This window comes from Giraffa tippelskirchi, chromosome 11, assembly GCF_054371585.1.
Source record: "Giraffa tippelskirchi isolate mGirTip1 chromosome 11, T2T-mGirTip1v1.2.pri, whole genome shotgun sequence".
In the NCBI taxonomy this organism is placed as follows: domain Eukaryota; kingdom Metazoa; phylum Chordata; class Mammalia; order Artiodactyla; family Giraffidae; genus Giraffa; species Giraffa tippelskirchi.
Genome location: NC_137285.1, coordinates 63014472 through 63032951, shown reverse-complemented (window position 1 = coordinate 63032951; position 18480 = coordinate 63014472). Strand labels below are relative to the sequence as shown.

At 45.3% G+C, this 18480-nt stretch overlaps 1 protein-coding gene across 8 annotated transcripts in view; it reads right to left on the bottom strand.

Moving 5' to 3' along the window:
• Window positions 1–18480, bottom strand: part of TRIM2 (tripartite motif containing 2) — a 179389-nt gene that overhangs the window by 97626 nt on the left and 63283 nt on the right. For 3 of the 8 annotated variants that reach the window (XM_081543669.1, XM_081543672.1, XM_081543671.1), the window contains exon 1: window positions 3786–4288. The exons of the other annotated variants lie outside the window; for them this stretch is intronic. The gene's annotated coding sequence lies outside the window, so the exon portion shown is untranslated. Of the gene's footprint in view, window positions 1–3785; window positions 4289–18480 lie in introns of those variants that run through there. 8 annotated transcript variants of the gene reach the window in all.

Here is an 18480-nt window from a genome sequence, read left to right as displayed (position 1 = left end):
CAGACGGGGCTTGAAAAACAGCTTTCCTTTCTTCTACCTGTTTGGACAGAACATTCTAAAATGAAACTGGGTGTAATCTTGCCCATTTTTGTCTTCTGTCAGATCTCTCTTTTCAGGAGTCTTAACCTGAGAGCCTTCCCATGTTGCTTGTTTCCTGTCCTTAAAATCAGCATCCTTGAAGGTCAGCAATGAAAGTTCTAAAACACTAGTCCTGACCTTAGAGGTGGACAAGCAGGTCGGCCAGACTTTATCCCTCTCTAGATATTTTGGTTTAGAACAACTGAAACTAAAAAAGACATTCCTCAAACAGCAGACATTCTGAAACCTGAAAAACATTTCCAATAAAGATATAGTGATTTTAATGGATAATCAACTTCCAGAACTCCAACTGCCTCCAGCATATTTGTGCAAATTGCTCTGGTTCCAGAAGTCTGCATGTTGATTCATTTTACTGCAGTTAGGGCGGAAGCGAACCAGTTCCACAGCTTCTATTTGAGACCTTCCACACTGTCATAAATGAATAAAGACGCTGACCAACACAGTATTTTTGTTTGACTCAAGGACACATCCTAATCCTTCTGGCCAGCTCTTCTGCCTAAACAAATTTCATCCAGACATCCAGTATGTTATGAAAAAAAAAGAAAGTATTGTAAATTCTAGGGAGAGGATATTTCAGTTCTAGGATCAAGCTGAGATTCAAACTAATAGTTTTACATAGGAAGGAACCAGCATTCTTAAGACAAAATATTTGCCAATGAGCTCACTTTCTGAGGTTGAATTGCCACTCCACTCTTCAAAAATACGTAAAAGCTGAGTGGCTGGTAAACAATTGGCTCAGTGTCATGAGATTTACTCCCCTTCATTTCCTCTCTAGCTACTTATCTTGAAGGTTGCATTTACCAATTCTTCTAACTCTAGGAACAAATACTAGCCACATCAAAGACTTACCATTTTCTTGCCGAGAAAATGAACTAAACTCTTAAATAACTTGCGCTGACTTTTTCAGACCTCCCAACTGGCAGGCCAGTCTTAAGGTCTGATATCTAAGAGGATAAGAAATAATGCTGGTAACAGAAAATGACAGTGCCTCAGCCCTGATGCAAATATTTAAGATAACAGTATCAGAGAAGCCTCGCAAACAGATATCCACGAATGTATTTTCTCATGAAACCCCAAAAGAAAACCATCACCGTTTTTATCTGCCTCATTAGCAGCAGCACAAAAGCATCTGGCCAGCACCTGCCAGCATCAACCTTTAGAACCTGTGCAAATCAAACTAAGGCTGTCTTTGGGGAATTTACAATCCAAGATGGATTTCCTACAAACCAAGCAGTGCCATTTTCAGTAATAAAAGAAGGAGAATGTTCTGATCGTGTTATCTTCCCAGAGTTTAGGATTTCAGGATGGCACTTTGAAAGTGCCAATTACCAGACTGGTAACCCAATTACCAGATTGGGTTATCTCTGTTGAGTAGGCCGAATTCTCATCAAGCAATAGCTGGAGAAGTGATGAGTTACTGCTGCTCAGACAAGGCCAGATAAACATATCACTCCCGAGCCCCAAGGTAAATATCCAGACTCTTTCTAAAGTAAGCAGTGGACAGAAATTCCAAGGACAGAATTCAACCCAAGGACAGACCAAAGAAAAGGTCAGTGTGTACGCTCTATTCAGTGTGAAGAAATGTGAGTTCTTTCCATTTGTGTTTCAATATGAAGCAGGAATAAAAAGCTGACCAATCAGGAAACCATGCAGGTCAACATTAAAATGATGATGCAAGAAAGATAATTCAAGACCTATGGCACATAGGGCTTCCCTGGTTGCTCAGACGGTAAATAATTTGCTGGCAATGCAGGCGACACTGGTTCAATCGCTGGGTTTACTTTTGAAACATACAATGGAATTTCCAATGGAGGATTTGATAAAGAGTTTTCCAGGAAAACAAACGCAGGATTTGGAAAAATGTTCTAAGAACACTGATAAGGGGACACAGTCATCTAAACAAACTTGCCTCTAAAAGGTAGATATCCTAGATTCCATGAGCCAAAATAGAGTCATGGTATGTACTTAAATAAGATAGTATAAGAAATGGTAGAAAGAAAAAGGTAGGGTCCACAGAAAAGAATGTACAAACATGGGCGTGAGTGAGGAGATCTGGCGCAATTCCACCCCTGCTGCTGCTGCTGCTGCTAAGTCGCTTCAGTCGTGTCCGACCCTTAGTGACCCCATGGACTGCAGCCTACCAGGCTCCTCCGTCCATGGGATTCTCCAGGCAACAGTACTGGAGTGGGTTGCCATTTCCTTCTCCATCCCACCCCTACCCAGTCCAAAATATGAATTATCTCCACCATGAAGACATTTCATTAGTGTAAACAGCCATGCCCCACTCAACCAAATCTGGGTTTACCCTAAGGGAGGAGGGAGGTAGTTTCTGTTTTCTTTTAAGATTGTTGTCGTCTGTTGTTCAGTAGCTAGGTTGTGTCTGACTCTTTGGGACTCCATGGACTGCAGCATGCCAGGCTCCTCTGTCCTCCACTACCTCCTGGAGTTTGCTCAAATTCACGTCCATTATTGACCCTTAATTGCTAGATATATTTGAAGAGGAAGGAAACAAGGTAACGTGCATCATAAAGAATTCAATCAGATCCTTTGCATCTTTGGTTAAGGTTGTGGTAGCCCAAGGGTTCTGAGTCATTTCTGCTCTTTTGTTTCTTTCAGTCCAAAGGCAACTAAATCTGCCAGGGATGAAATCACGTGGCCATCTGAGGCTGGAAGTCAAGAGAATAGGCAGGTAGTGAACCGAGCAAGCACAGTACATCTTCCAACTCCTGATAAAGGACCCGGAAACACCAACGAGTCGCACAACAAGCCCATCCTATCTAAAGATTGATGCAAAAGTTACTCTCAATTTTTATAAGGAAATAGGCTAAAAAGTATTTAACGGAGGAAAAAAAGCATCGGTGAGCGTTGTTCCTGTGACAATAATCCCTCCCACCAGAGGGGCTCACCTACTCTTTGGATGTCTAGGTGCTTAAAATTAACCACTTAAAAAGCATTTGAATCGAAAGCTGTCTCTGTTCTTAAGGCTGGTGAATCCTGAGGGCAGGGGAAGGGTGAAGAGAGAGCTAGCTGCCTGTGGCATTGGATTACAGGTGGAAATAAGTTAGAGTTCACAGAAAGCTCGGGATCGGACAGGCGCCTTATGAGCCCAGCCTTCCTCCCCACTCCCACTCTTACCTAATTTGCCCGCAGCATGCGGTTTTCAACATAGGACATGTATTTTCAGAAGGTATCAATCCACAAAAGCCCCGAAAACCCTCAAAAATCAACATCTCTCTCCTCCAAGAAGCCAGACTTGCAGTATCATCTTGGGCAGAGGATCATAGTGGAGGCTAATTAGGAAGGAAATCGGTTTCAGGAGTTGGTTGGAGGAAAACAGCCGAAATGTAACGAGACAGAGAGAAGGAAATCCATCTTTTCAACAGTTATTAAGTCTCCTGCTCTAAGGTGACAGAATGTCTTTTTCTCTTTTTCCCTCAGTTGCAAAATGAGGAGAAAAGCGAGCTAGGCTCGCCCCTTTCCAGACGGGCGGCGGCCCCCGGCTCCCCCAACACCAGCCCCCGGCCCCGGCCCGCCGACCGGGGCCCGGAAGCGGAGTCTCCGCCGGCTCCGCACACGTCGGTCTCCGAGCCCGCGCCCGGAGGGTAGGCTCCGGGTGACCGGGCCCAGCCCACGGGCGCAGCCGCCCACGCGCAGCGCGGGCCGCCGTCCAGCAACCACCGACTCACCGCGCGGCGGCGACCCGCTCGGCGAATGCAGAGGCGCGCGCGGCCCGCAGCGGGGGAAGCCGCGCACCCGCCGGCGATTTCGGGCTCTAGGCTGAAGCTGCGAAAACGGACGAGCCGAGGGAGCGCCGCCTCTCTGCTGGATCCCCGAGGGCCTGGAGTCGGTGTCCTCGCTTCCAAAAGGCTCTCGGGTCGGTCACTTCCATCCCGTGCTCAGGCCCAGGGCTCAGACATCTGTTTTCCATCAACCGCGCGGCCCCGGCAAATCCTGGATTACGCGCCGCCCGGCGCCCGCCGCTGTCCCGGCCCCGGAGCGGCGCTAATCCCCGCACAAAAGGCAGGCGAAGCGCACGCAATGCGGCGCCCCGGTCCAGACAGCTTCCCCGGCTGCCGACTGCGGGCTCGGCGGCCGGCTCCCGGGGGAGGGCCGATCGCAGCCCGGGGGCAGGGGAAGGGTGGGCGCGGCCCTCGGGGCTACTCTCGCGCACGCTTCCTCCCCCAGCTCTGTAAACGCGCTGCAAAGTCTGTCCCTTCGGGGGAATGACTTCAGTTTGACGCGGCTGTAAAGGGCCAGCCTCCAGAAGAGTGTGGCTCATTATTCAAAGCGATCACAACCCCCAGAGTGAGAGAGGGAAAGAAAATCTCTGCGTTGACTTTAAGTCAATTCCGACCGTGAGCACGGAAAACCAGGAGACATTACTGTGTCTCAAGGTCTTCCATTTTATTCTGTAAATTAGACTGAAGTAGGGAATCTCCCCGCTCCGTCCCCTCCGCTTCCTTCCGCCTGGAAACGTTTGTGAGCCTCCTGTGTGCCAGGCACGAGGCTGGGGAAACACAGACGGAAAAAGCAGGGCAGGGAGAGAGAAGGGGAGAGGAAACCAACGATTTCAGCGGTTGTGAAATTGCTGTCATAGTCCATGTCCAGAGGGTTACAGGAACACTGAAGCAGGTTTTGAATCATGCTGGAAATCAAGGCAGGCTTCCCCAGAGGAGGCTGCCATTGAGTTTTGAAGACTGACCGGGCATCAGGTGGAATGTAGAGGAAAAAGATCTGAACATCTGTATGACTGCAGAAAGCAGGTGAGAGGTGCAATGGTGAGAGACAGGATTATGCAGGACAGCAAGGAGTCAGATCATAAAGATCTTACTGGCTAAATTCTGACCTTTGCACGCGGCGAGGCCTCTCTGAAGAATTTTAAAGCACATAAGTGACTTGATTTGATTTGCGTTTCAGAAAGATCGCTGTGGAAGGCATCTAGAGGGAGGACAGTCTAGGAAAGCAGTGGAGGTGGGGCTGGGATGGATGAGAAGTACTCTAAAGATGTGCCACAGGTGGAACCTTTAGGATTTGTTGCCAAAACACAAGAGAGAGCAGAGTTGTAGGCTGGCACTCAGGCTTCTGACATGGCCAGCCGGGTAGATGGAGGGTGCCATTTGCCGAGAGACAAATGAAGAAGAGGAAGCAAGTTCTGGTTTCTGTGGGCAAATGTCGCAGCAGGCAAGACTGCCGCATGGACCTATAAGGTATCTGGGGTGTTACTGGCTAAAAATATAAATTAGGCTGTTGTCCATGTATAAGAGGGCTTCCCAGGTGGCTCAGTGGTAAAAGAATCTGCCTGCTAATGCAGGTGGCACAAGGAGATGCTGGTTCAATCCCTGGGTCTGGAAGATATCCTGGAGGAGGAAATGGCAACCCACTCCAGTATTCTTGCCTGGAGAATCCCATGGACAGAGGAGCCTGGTGGGCCCTAGTCTATAGGGTTGCAAAGAGTTGGACACAATTGAGCGATTGAACATGCATACACACACCATTTAGAAGAAGAAGGTAAATACAAGAGTAAAGGAAATTTACACAGCATTTGTTAGAGCTTCCATACCACCAACGGAGTGGCTTAAACAACAGAAATTTATTGTCTCACAGTTCTAGAGGCTAAAGATCCAAGATCAGTGGGTGAACATAGCCATGCTCCCTTCAGGGCCCCAGGGAAGGGTCTGTGCCAGGACTCTCCCTGGCTTCTGCTAGTTTCTTAACTTGCGGCAACATAACTTCAATCACAGGGCCTTCTCCCTGTGTGAGCATCTGGGCCCAATTGTCCCCTTTCTATAAAAACACCAGTGATACTGGATTCGGGCTTCCCAGGTGGTGCTAGTTGTAAAGAGCCTGCCTGCCAATGCAAGAGATGAGACTTGAGACGCAGGTTTGATCCCTGGGGCAGGAAGATCCCTTAGAGGAGGGCATGGCAACCCACCACAGTATTTCTTTCCTGGTGAATCCCATGGACAGCTGAGCCTGGCGGGCTACAGTCCATAGGGTTAGACACGGCTGAAGGGACTTGGCACGCACCCACGATACTGGATTAGGGGCCACCTCACTCCAGTATGAACTCATTGTAACCAGTTCCATCTGCCTTTGTTTCTATCTATTTTGAAATGATTGTATTTGCATGTAAAGTCACATTCTGAAGTACTGGCTGTGAAGATTTCAACATAGGGATTTTAGTGGGACACAATCCAACCCAGAACATTCACAGGGCAAATTAAGGTATCAAGAGTGGGATTCAATATGGAGTTGTAGAGAAACACGTTTTAAGTGGCTAAAAGAGCAGATCTACATGGGAAGTGAGAAAAAAATGATTAGAAGGTACAAGAAGGGTGACACGCAATGCAGAGACGCGTTTGGGAGGAATCATTAACATTGCCAAATGCTTACCGGATCAGGCAAGATGGAGCTAGAAATTGCCATTGCCTCTGGCATTGTGGTAGTCATTGGGCCAAATGGTCAGAACACATGAACTTCAAATACTTAGCTCCAATATTTTGTGATTTTAAAATCATTGCCCAGGGAATCCCCTGGAGGTCCAGGGGTTAGGACTCCGTGCTGTCACTGCCGGGGCCTGGATTTGATCCCTGGTTGGGGAACTAAGGTCCTGCAAGCCGCACAACACCGCAAAAAGTAAAAAATAAATCTAAAAAAAGCATCATTATCCAGCAAACCCCCTGAGGGACCTGGGGGTCGTGGACATTAGTTTGACTCATCCCCATGCCCAGCCTGCTTTCTCAGCCTCCTTTACACTAGGGGCTTGAAACCGTGGCCTAGGCTCTGGCAGTCAGGTGGATAGTTGCTAGGCTTCAGTCTGGATGAGAGCAATCTGGGAAAGCAGACTCTAAGGAAGCTGCTTTCTGTAAGGTGGTGGAATCTGGTAGAAAGATATGGAGGTCCAGGGCCAGCAGGGGTGAAGGTCCGAGATGCGCATGCCCGAAGGAACAGTGCTGGGCTCATACTGGAACCTTCCTGTGATACAATTTAGGCATTGTTCAGTCTAATTCTCTGGATTTCTTGGAGATTCTCTGAGCCATGTAATAGTCTTATAAAAGAAAAAAAAAGCATAACTGCTTTATTGGCATATAATTCACACACTATAAAATTCATCCATTTAAACTGTGTAATCCATATACATATGAGAGATAACCAACAAGGTATATATATGTGTGTATGTGTGTATATGACTGAATCTCTTTGCTAGACACTGAAAATAACACAACACTGTAAATCAACTATACTTCACTTTTTTAAAAAAATGAATCTTCAAAAAAAAGTGTACAATCCAGTGACTTTTAGTATATTCACAAGGTTGTGCAACCATCTAAGTCCACTACCTAAGTCCAGGATGTTTTCATCACCTTGAAGAGAAACTTCACGTACACTTGTGATCACTCCCCACTTGCCCCTCCTCCCAGCCCCGGGGCCACCACTAATCTACTTTGTGTCTCTATGGATTGGCCTCTTCTGGACATTTCATATGAATGGAGTCAGATACCCTGTGGTCTTTTTGGTTCTGGCTTCTTTCACTGATGAAAAAGTTTTTAAAGATTTATCCGTATTGTAGCACGAATCAGTACATCATTCCTTGCATTGCCAAATAACATTTCACTGTCTGGATATCCTGCATCTTGTTTATTGGTTCTTCAGTGGATTGTTTTCACTTTTTGGCTAGTATGAATAATGCTGTTTAAACATTTGTGTGCAAGTTTTTGTATGAACATATATTTTCATTTCTCTTGGGTATATATATAGGAGGAGAATTACTGGGTCATACGGTAATTCTATGTTGAAAAAATTGAGGAACTGCCAGACTGTTTTCCAAAGCAGTTACCTCATTTATGCTATCACTAGAAATACATTAGGGTTCTAATCTCCCAGTGGGCATAAAGTCGTATCTCATTGTGGTTTTGATTGGCATTTTCCTAATGACTAATAACGCTGAATACCTTTTCATGTGCTTCTTGACCATTTGTGTATCTTCTCTGAAAAAATGTCTATTAAAATCCTTTACGTGTTAGGGGAACTGTCCAAGACCACCTGAGTTGGCCAGCCACTATAGTAACCACCTGCATGAGTTATCCTGCAACAGGAGGTTCTGGTAAAGAATGTGAAACAAAGCGGCTGCCACCAACCAGAAGAAAGCAGGAAAGATCAAAGGAGAGAGAGATGCCAGTTCATGTGTCCTGCCAACCTCCCAGGATCCTTCTCACTGGGATCCATCCTGACTGATGCTTGGTCCCCTCGGAAAAGCCCTGAGTCAGGATGACTGGCCAGAGATACCCCGGCACCCAACCCCATCACGACGAAACCTGAGGCTGAGCCACGTGGCAGCGCAGTCCTCCTGGGTTCCCGCGCCCTCTTGCTCTCTGCCTGGGCGACCTCTTCCAAGAAGTACTCTTGCTTTGTCAGCATGAGGGTCTCTTTGAACAATTCATTTCCGAGTGTTGGGCAAGAGCCAACCCTTGGGCCCTGGAAGGGGTCCCCCTTTCTGCACTATGCCCATTCAAATTTTTTTAAAGTGTGCTACAAAAATCCATAAAAGTCACCACTTTAATCATTTTTTAAGTGCATAGTTCAGTGATATTAAGTATATTTATTCACATTGTTGTGTAATCATCATTCTTTGCCCATTCTTAATTGTCTTTTTAAATTTATCTTTTAGTGTTTAGTTTTTATATCCTGGAAACAAGTCTCTTAATGGAAAATGATTGGAGAATATTTTCTCTCATCCTGTAGGTTGTTCTTTCACTTTCTTGAGGGGGCTTTAATATTCTTTAATAAATTCCCTTCATGCTCAAACTAACTACAGTAGTGTTGTCAGTAGCTAAGAACATTGACAGATGCACTGGGTTGAGTTAAATACCATTTTTTCCATTTTCTCCCCCTAAAACAACCTGTGTCATATCACATCTTATATCCACTACTCACTTAGAACTTTGGGTTTTGTTATTTTTCCTAAAGCCTTTTCTAGTCTATCTAAATCCCACTCTATGGTATTGTGATTTATAATAAGAAATTCGGTCTTCGTTCCATTTCTGGCACAGAGCTCCTAAAACCCTTGAACTTTCCTAAGTGACAAGACCCATAAGTATGTCTTGTTATGTTAATGCCGTGACTTCTGGATCACACCTAAGGATGGAGACTGGCTGGAATGCTCAGTCCCACACCCTGACTTCTAGGGAGGAGAGAAGGGCTTTCCACTGACCCATGAGTTAATCAATCATGCCTATGCAATGAAGCCTCCATGAAAACTCAGAAGGACATAGTTCTGAGAGCCAGGCTGGGGAACACATGGAGATTCAGGGAGAGCAGTGTCCCTAGAGAGGGCCCAGAGGCTCCTCACCCTTCCCCCGCCCTTGCCCTGTGTCTCTCCACCCATCTGTTCCTGAGTTATATCCTTTCATAATACTGGTGATCTAGTAACTAAAGCATTTCTCTGAGTTCTGTGAGCTGCTCTAGCAAATGAATTGAACCTAAGGAGGGGGTCATTTAAACCCCCCCATCTATAGTCGGTGGATCAGAAGCACAGGTGACAATCTGGACTTGTGACTGGCTTCAGAAGGGGGAGAGGTGGGGGAGGTAGGGGAGTGGAGGGTGCAGTCTTGTGAGACCAAACCCTTAACCTGTGGGATCTGATGCTCTCTCCAGCAATCAGTATCAGAATTGAATTGAACTGTAGGACACCCTGCTGGTGTTGCAGAAAATAGCTTGGTGGTGGTGGTGGTGGGAACTGCTCCCTGCCCCCCAGCTCAGTTCAGTTCAGTCACTCAGTCGTGTCTGACTCTTTGTGACCCCATGAACCGCAGCACGCCAGACCTCCCTGTCCATCACCAACTCCCGGAGTTTACCCAAACTCATGTCCATTGAGTTGGTGATGCCATCCAACCATCTCATCCTCTGTCGTCCGCTTCTCCTGCCCTTAATCTTTCCACAGCATCAGGGTCTTTTCAAATGAGTCAGCTCTTCGCATCAGGTGGCCAAAGTATTGGGAGTTTCAGCTTCAGCATCAGTCCTTCCAATGGACACCCAGGACTGATCTCCTTTAGGATGGACTGGTTGGATCTCCTTGCAGTCCAAGGGACTCTCAAGAGTCTTCTCCAACACCACAGTTCAAAAGCATCAATTCTTTGCCATTCAGCTTTCTTTATGGTCCAACTCTCACATCCATACATGACTCCTGGAAAAACCATAGCCTTGACTAGACGGACCTCTGTTGACAAAGTAATGTCTCCTTTTCAATATGCTGTCTAGGTTGGTCATAACTTTCCTTCCAAGGAGTAAGCGTCTTTAAATTTCATGGCTGCAATCACCCTGCCCCCCACCCCCATACAAATGTAGCCAATTGTGCTCAGGACCCTCGTGTGCGACTCCTTTGCAACCCCGTGGAGTGTAGCCCACCAGGCTCCTCTGTCCACAGGATTCCCCAGGCAAGAATCCTGGAGTGGGTTGCCGTACCTTCCTCCAGGGGATCTTCCCGACCCAGGGACTGAATCCAGGTCTCTTATGTCTCCACCACCCAGTTATTCCTCACCTCTATCTGGCCCCACCCCAGACCCCTGCAGTCCTGTGTGGGACCCCCACACAAACACACGTATACCTCCATCCCTCTCCAGTCCTTCCGTTCCTGCTATAATCTCTCGGGATCTAATGAATGAGATCGATTCCTGTTTAATCTTTGGATCATCCTCAGTACCCAGGACAAGGCTTTGTGAAAACCTGCAGCACAGTATACACATGTTCAAAGGAACTTAACCTTGTGCTTATTTCCTTACTCTGTTTTATTCTAAAATTATATTTATGCAGTCCTTGATTTTAATCTTTTCTCTAAATGAACACCTCTGGGGGATCTGAAATGGGTTTCAGGGCAAATCTATGGTGTTCAATTTATGATTGGAGAAGTGGAATTCTCTGGGGAATTAATTAATCTCTACAAGTTTGTGAAATGGTGAAAGAAGGTAACACTTCACAGGTAAAGCTCTCAGGCCCCAGAGAGCAGGTAAAGAGCAGTATTTGATGCATCATGTGTCTAAGGTGAAGGTGTTCCCTGGCAGATTCCTCTGGAGGCTGGGCTTCCTGACTGCCACTGCCCAGTGCTTTGGGGCATCTCTAACCTCGCCTTCTACTCCTGGGCCTGTGGAGCAGTCTTCAGCTCCTCAGAGCAGGCACTGACTGCTGGGTACCTATTGGAAACAGCTGGAAAGAGCCCATGTTCATTCAGTTATAGGTCCATATACAGAAATCTGTCACATTTCTATACACTAACAACAAAAGATCAGAAAGAGAAATGAAAGTAATAATCCCATTTACCATCACATCAAAAATAAAATACATGGAAACTTACATTACCATATGTAAAATAGACAGCCAATGGGAATTTGCTGTATGACTCAGGGAACTCAAACAGGGGCTCTGTATCAACCTAGAGGGGTGGGATGGGGAGGGAGATGGGGGGAGGGGACATATGTATACCTATTGCTGATTCATGCTGATGTTTGACAGAAAACAACAAAATTCTGTAAAGCAATTATCCTTCAATTAAAATAAAATAAAATAAAATGCCTAGGAATAAACCTACTTAAGGAGGCAAAAGACCTGTACTTCAAAACTTTTAAGACATTGATGAAAGAAATTGAAGCTGACACAGAGATGGAAAGATACATCATATTCTTGGACTGGAAGAATCAATATTGTCAAAAGACTATACTACTCAAGGCAATCTACAGATTCAATGCAGTGCGATCAAATTACCAATGGCATTTTTCACAGAACTAGGACAAAAAATTTGTTAATTTCTATGGAAACACAAAAGACACTGCAAACTCTCAAAGCAATCATACAAAAGAAAATTGGAGCTGGAGGAATGAATCTCCCTGACTTCAGACTATACTGTAAAGCTACAGTCATCAAAACAGTAGTGTACTGACACAAAAACAGACATAGATCAATGCAGCAGGACAGAAAACTCAGAAATCGATCCATGTGCCTGTGGCTAATCAATCTATGACAAAGAAGGTAAGAATACACAGTGGAAAACAGACAGTCTCTTCAATAAATGGTGCAGGGAAAACTGGACAGCTAAACGTAAAAGAACGAAAGTAGAACATTGTCTAACACCGTACACATGTGGTCACAGGTCCAGCTATCTACTGAGCACACACACTGTACAAGGCGCTGCTCTGGGCACACAGAGGAACAAGATTTGCTTTCCTGTCATCAGGAGTTGGATGACAGATAGAAGGTCAAGACAAACACAATTAACTATTATCCAAAGCAGAATGGGCCTCCAATAAAAGAGGCATAAAGAGCTATTTTGAAGATTCAAGGGAAGAATAAATCACCACTTTTTCAAGTGGCAGGACAGGCTTTATGGAAGGTGGGGAAGGAGAACTAGGCTTTTGTTCAGAAACTCAGGACCTCTAAGCCATAATCCCTGTTCTCTACTAGCTCCCAAACCAGTCGGGATAAATGTCATACATACAGCGGCTGCAATTCAAGACCTTATATGTTAACACCAGTACAAAAGAATCACAGAAAAGCTAGAGATTATTTCCTATTAATCCAGGAAATATTTTATGAAAGGGTAGACTTGGGCCCTAAAAGATGAAAAAGGTTTTATTAAAATGCTATTTTTGAATAAAAAGCAATTAAATGATCTAGAAAATTTGGAAAACCCAGTAAGGTATAAAGAATAAAATAGAAATCATTTATAGGGCCACTATCTACATATAAATACATTGCCAGACATATAATATGCATAATAGATATTTGTAATATAAATAAATATAATTTATTTTTTTTCCTCAAGTATTTTTTATTACAAACATTATTTTGAGACCTGCTTTTTAAAAACATATAATATGCAAACTTATCAGTAAAATTATTTGAAAACACATTTTTAAACAGCTGAAGACTATTCCATTAATTTATATATCATTTATGCAACCAATTTTCAAAATGTTCACATTTAGATTGCTTCTAAATTTCCAATTATTATAAATTAAACTTCAATGAAATTGTTAAACACAAACCTTTGTCTACACCTCTGTATTATCAGCATAGATTCCTATAAGTGGGATTACCAAATCAAGGTATATTAACATTTCTTGGGCACTCAAGAGAGTAAAACATTGCACAATTACTTTCTAGAAAGGCTGTACCAGCTTACATTCCCATTAGTTAGGTGTGCTATGAGACACACTCCTTGATCAACAGTATTATTTTAAAATGTTTGCTAGTCTGATAAGGAGAAAATAGTAATTCATTGTTTTTAAGTTTTGAATTTACTTGATCATTAGTGATGGGAACATTTTAAATATGCTCCTTTCCATGAATATTTCCTGTATGTTGCCAGTTCATATATTTACATCAGTAAGTGTTGTAAGTGAAATACACATTTTGAGGAGGGAACTTGGAAAGAACTTCTGTCCGTCTTGGTGCTCTAGGACTCCCTTTGTGTGAACACCCTGCCATGGTCAGTGTGATCTTGTTTTTTAAAGACGCACTGCCATCCACTCATTTTTCTCTCTCTCCCTCTCTTCGTCCCCTCTTTCTTTCCCTCCTTCCATTTTTTTTTTCTCTCCTCCTGGAACACAGCCAGCTACACACTTCATCTGGTGCTCAATCAAAGAAACTGGTCTGTTGCAACACTGGAGGAAAAACTGATGGTATTAGAATTATTGAGACAAAATATCCAGACTGTCAAGGGCAATTTAGTCACAGTGGCCCTTTTTAAGTGCTGATTTCAGAATTAACCTCCTCTTATACCATAAGAGCAGACTCCACAGTGTTCCAGCCTGACGCCTCAGCCTCAACTGAGCTGCACTTTCCTGCCTCCGTGGTGTCCGCTGAACACCCTCCCCAGTCCACAGCCTGCCTGTCCCTGATTGTGGCCCTTGGAGGAAGATACTCTTTTCCTCTGAATTCCATAGCGCAGTGTATTTTATTTAAAGGATCTCCAGTCTCCTGGGTATTCTGGTTCTTTGTGCATGCAATTCCTCTCTCTCATGACTTTATAGACTCCTGGAGGCATCTACTTGAGAAACGTCGGTGTCTTTATGTCTGGATTCCCTTAGTACAGTCAGCAGAGACTCAACAATGTTTTACAAAGTTAAAAATTAAAAGTTATATAACAGAAACACTAGGCAAAAAGTTTAATTTAAAAAAATGTTACTTTGAAAGGGAAAACAAAGTTTTGTTTGTTTGTTTGTTTCTGGCTATACTGGCTGGCTGGCTGGATCCTACTTCCCAACTGAGGACTTAACCTGAGCCGAGCCGTGAAAGCAAGGAGTCCTAACCACTAGATTGCCAGGGAACTCCCTGAAACAGAGCTTAATTTTAATTGTAGTGACTCTGGTAAGGTTATAGACTGAGCTGTATCCTCCCTTAAATTCATATTTTGAAGCCCTTAGCCAAGTTATTGCAGGCGTATTTGGAGATAGGGCCTTTTAGGGAAGTAGTTAGCTTAAATCAGGCCATAAGGTGAGGTCCTAGTCCAACAGGATTAGTGTCCTTATAGGAAGAAGAAGGGACACCAGAGCTTTCTCTCTCTCCAGAGCAAAAAGGCCATGTGAGGACAGTGAGCAGGCTGCTTCTGCTAACCAGGCAGAGGGCTCCCCTCAGAACCCGCTCCTGTAGGCACCCTGATCCTGAACTTCGAGTTTCAGAACTGAGAGAATTCATTTCTGTTATTTAAGCCACCCAGCCTGTGGTGTTTTGCGACAGCAGCCTGACACAGAGGTAATGGTGAGATGTTAGGTAGAAATGGAAGAAAGTCAGCTCAAATAAAGGAATACTGGTAACTCAACCAAAGAACCCAAAGAGTCTCATGTGGAGACACTGAGGGGTTAGAAACTACAGGAAGAATTGGGAAACGTGGTTTCCTTTGTCTCATCATGAAAAGCCCTCCTCCTGAAGCCACTCTGGTCCTCTGTGGCAGAGGAATAAAAACTGATGAAAATGACAACTAGAGTCCAGGAACTAAGAAACTGAATGGGGTTAAACAATCAATTTTATATCAAACATAAAGTCATCAGAGGGAAAGAAGCACTAAAATGATATTTTAAAACAACTGGAAACTTGACAAGGAAATTGCTACTGGCTTCCATCAGAGTAAGAACATACTTCCTTAGAATGTTTTCTTGAAAGGGTGATATATTGATCTTCTTGGGCTGGATCCATTAGCCATGGAAAGATGTACCTGAGTCTTTAGGGAAATTACTGAATGCATCAGGCCATATCACAGAACCCACTACCTCAAAACCCAATATTAAGGAAGAACTTATTAGAAAAACAAGAGAGAGCACAACTCTCTCTAGGATTGTAATCATTGTTCTCAAATCCTTGCCAAACCTCATTCATCAAAACCTTGCATATTTTAAATATGTGTCATACTTTGGAAGTTTTAAACACAAAAACTTCCTTGGAGAAAACAAAAACAAAAAAGGGACTTTTTTTGAACTGCATTTCTTAGTACTATTGTGGTTTAATGTCTAATTCTCGCATTAGAAGTGGAAAGAAAGAAGGAATCATGAAACTTTCTTTTTAAATCTCCTTTTATCCAACATGTGGAGAAAATACGCTGACAACTGAGTCATTTTCCTGTTCTTTACAATGGATTCCAATATGTTCTCTCTAACTTCCAAAAGGTTATATTTGATAGTTCGTTTAAAAATAAACTTTTAGTGAGTATAAACTACAAACAGGAAAGTACACAAGTCCTAAGGCAATAGCTTGATGAATTATTACAAGAAACCACAAAGGGTGAACACTACCCAGACCAAGCAACAGAACATTACTAGCGCCCCAGATGCTTGCTTGAAAATGGAGTTTTGAGCCAGACATGTGTTTTATTTTCTTAAAAATAATATTAATGATAGTAAGTGCCCAGATTACTGATAAAACTCCAAAAGGTATATAGACACATTGCTCAGGGGCTCATCCAACTTTTAGATTCCTTAGTCAATTGGACAGCATTCATGGGAACACAAATCAGCTAACTATCCAGTGCTTCTGAAAAATAATTTAGTGATATGTATACAGATCCTTCAAAAATATTTCTACCTTATGCTCTAGTAATTCCAGCTTCAAAATGTTTCCTGAAGCAGTATCAGAGATATGGTCACAGATAAATGTACAGATAGCATCATAAGAAAAAAAGCTTTGAGATAACTCTGCCACTTCCTAATCGTGCCACCTGGGACAAAATATTTAACCAACTGCTCTGGCCTCAGTTTCCTCATTGGTTCCATGGCACTAACAATAGTCACAAACACTGAATTAGTTACGATGCATAAAGAACTTGAAACAGGGTCTGCCACCGTTAGCAGTGCAATAAATGTTAAGAATTATTAGCTATTATTACAGAAACAGTCATCATTACATTGTTAACAATAGGAAAAATTTTGAAAGAAGTTAAATAATCAGAAATAGGGGTGTGAATACATACAAAATAAAGACTATAATGCACCCCCCCCGCCCCCCGGGGTATCACAGAGTGGTTAAAAACGCAGCTTCTGGAACCAGAATGCCCCTGACCAGCTGTGTCACCTTGGACAATTTTCTTAACTCTCCGAGCCTCAGTTTCCTCGTCTGAAAACAAAGGAGAATACCTCCCTTGTAAGGTTACCCGGTTCATATACATAAAGCACTGAGAACAGGCCCTAAGACACAGCTGGTGCTTAATCAGCGTTAGTCCCTCCGTTTTAAGTGCTGCAGGCCGATTGCCCGGCGGTCTACCACACACACAAAGCTTCCAGGTCCAGGTCTGGGAGCAGACGTGCCTGGGAGCTGGAGGAGATGAGAACAAAACCCACGTTCCCTTGGAGTTAGTGCAATCAGAGGCTCAGGCCTCCGCCTGGGGCTACGAACCGGAAAGCGCCGTTCCGCGGGCAGCACCGGCACGATGGCTTTCATTCAAAGAACAGAAACTCCCGCCGCAGCCGCAGAGCAGCCCCGGCGAGAGGAAGGGGCTGGAAGGGTTTCCTGCTCTCGGGCGCCGCCGCCTCCACCTTTTCTTCTCGCAGCCCGGCCCTCCCCGGCCCGGGTGACGTCGGGCTCTTCAGAGACTCCAGAGCGGGGATGACGAGAGGTCCGCCCGGGGGAGGAGGCGCGCTGGGGCCGCTCTGACGGGACCCCCTTCCCCGCCCGCCTCCCAAAGCCCTCTTAGCGGTGTGGACACAGGCGGACGTGGTCCCCACTCTGAAGGAGCGGGTTTACCACCGGCCTTGGGGTCCCGGAAGGTACTGAGACGTTTCTCTGAGCTCAGTTCGCGGCAAGGTCGAGGATCCGCGGCCGCCAGCCCCGCTTGCACGCGGTCCTGTTTGGCGCTGAGCCCAGGTCTCCCCTCGAGCAGCAGCATCCCCCACCCCACCCCAAGCCCCGGGGGCCCTGCCCCTCGAAATGGGCACCAGACATGTGTGCAGACAGCAACTGGGGAGCCCGGATGGGCCAGGGGGCCAGGGTTCCCTGAATGCCCGCGCCCGCCGGCGATGCGGGAGGCTGGGCGCGGCTCGGGCCCCCTCCGCCGCCGGTCCAGGGCCTGGGTTGAGTGTGGGAAGAACGCTGCTTTCCTCAGGCTGACCCTGCCTTTCCTGGTCACAGTTCCAGCACGGCCTCGGGGGTTTTTTAGGGTCACTGCTACCTTACAAGAGTCTTTCCATTTTCTTTTCCTAATGGTCCAGTATTAATTAAGATTTATGCTTCACCCCCTGCGTTCCCAGATCACAGAGAGTATCGGAAGACAATGGCTAGCCTCCCTGAGGTTATACTGAAACGGGCCACATTTCTAAGAAATCACTGATGGCTGCTATTTTCTCGTTAAAAAATGCTCTTAAGATGATAGAATCATCTAGCAGTGATGAGCATAGGGCAAGACTCCTGTATTCCGGGAGCCCTGGCTCTTGTCCCTGGGTCCAAAGGGTCAGAACCTGTGTGTCAGTGACATAGCAAAGGGATTCAACTCTCCAGGGCGTTCCCGGAAACGCAGAGATGGCCCCGGTGCCCCTGGAGCCCTCGAGGACCCTGGAAGGAGCTGCCTTGCACATTTCACAGGACTTGTGCAGACAGAGGCTCCTCAGTAAGAGTCTGCTTAAAGCTCCTGTCGTTCAAATGAAATCACCCAGTGCTGCAACCAAGGAAACCATATTGACTTGAAACGACCTTGGTAAACACGTGAGTGCTCCTCATGGCGCCTAGTTCTGAGGCCAACTTACAGCTTCAGAGCTCAGCAAGGACTCAGTTTTACCCCTCTGGAGCAGGAGAAGTCGGAGTGGGGCAAAAGCATCCAGTGAGAACTCTGTCTTTGGGGGGCCCCCTAGAGGAATCTCAGTGAGGACAGACTTAGCTGCCTGATACCTCAAAAAACTGCACACTGGACAC